The sequence below is a fragment of the Penaeus monodon genome, chromosome 21 (genome assembly GCF_015228065.2).
Source record: "Penaeus monodon isolate SGIC_2016 chromosome 21, NSTDA_Pmon_1, whole genome shotgun sequence".
Classification (NCBI taxonomy): domain Eukaryota; kingdom Metazoa; phylum Arthropoda; class Malacostraca; order Decapoda; family Penaeidae; genus Penaeus; species Penaeus monodon.
This window is the reverse complement of record NC_051406.1, coordinates 4,678,708-4,679,794: the sequence shown is the minus strand read 5'-3', so window position 1 is coordinate 4,679,794 and position 1,087 is coordinate 4,678,708.

The following is a 1,087-nucleotide window of genomic DNA, read 5'->3' as shown; positions in this document are numbered from 1 at the left end:
ACCACAAGAGGAACTGTTATGGACGAATCTATCTGGTAGGCAAGAGAGGAAAGGCTATTTTCATGTCACGAGGAAAACTTCGTCTATTTTCATTAATCTCTTCCCGTGTCGGAAAAATCACGTCTCACTTTTAAACTAGATCTTGCTAGACTTCACGTTAAGAAAGTTTCATTGAGTGACTGACATTTATTACATAACGCCCACTCCCGCCGTATCCTCCCAGAATTTCGAGAGTAACAAGAAATAAGCTGTTAGTGAAATGGATATTTTGGATTATACGTGATTATCTTACATCGTCGTTTCCTTTGAAAAATAGTGACACTGAAAATATTTTTGCTGAATGTATTTCCCATGCAGTGAAGTCCTTCGAATTTATAAAAGAGTGTTATTTAAGATAAAAGCTGGTGTTATTATCTTTCAAAACTGCAGTGTATCTTCAGTGCTTGGAGCTTACAGAGCAAAAACTACCTCTGACTGTAAGATTTAAATAAAGTGATTTTTTGGTATCTTTTACACAAAAACTTATTTGGAAAATGAAATTATAAATCGTAGCATACACTCTGGCTCCGCAATTTAACATTAGTGATGAATGGCTTAAGTGTGTATGTGTGGGGGGAGGGGGGGAGGGGGGAAACCTAAGAACAGTCCCCACTACGGCCAAGTTCACCATTCAGCGTTGCCAATATGCGAATCCCCAGTCTCGACCACTTTACCCAAGACATATTCTCCTCTTACTCGTATTGACACGTGTTTCTGAGAGACATTAGCAACGCTGAGAGTGTGCCTGGGGGGACATGGAAGGGGGGGATGCTGCACAATGTATCGAAATGATCCATAGATTATTAATGGCATATCCACGCTGTCGGAGACCCGGTCATTAAAGAGAGGTCACACAAGGACAGACATATCGGCGGCTTTGAACTTCGTCCCATTCGTCTTCTTGTGGTAAGCCTAGTTGTTTCAGGCCGCTGTGTCTAAATTTGTATGCCATTCTCACGTCATGTATGTCTGGTAAACCGCAGTTGTATTTTGCTGTTTCGTTTTCGTATTTTCATGTTCCTGTATTTTTCTAGTTTTTTTTCTGTAA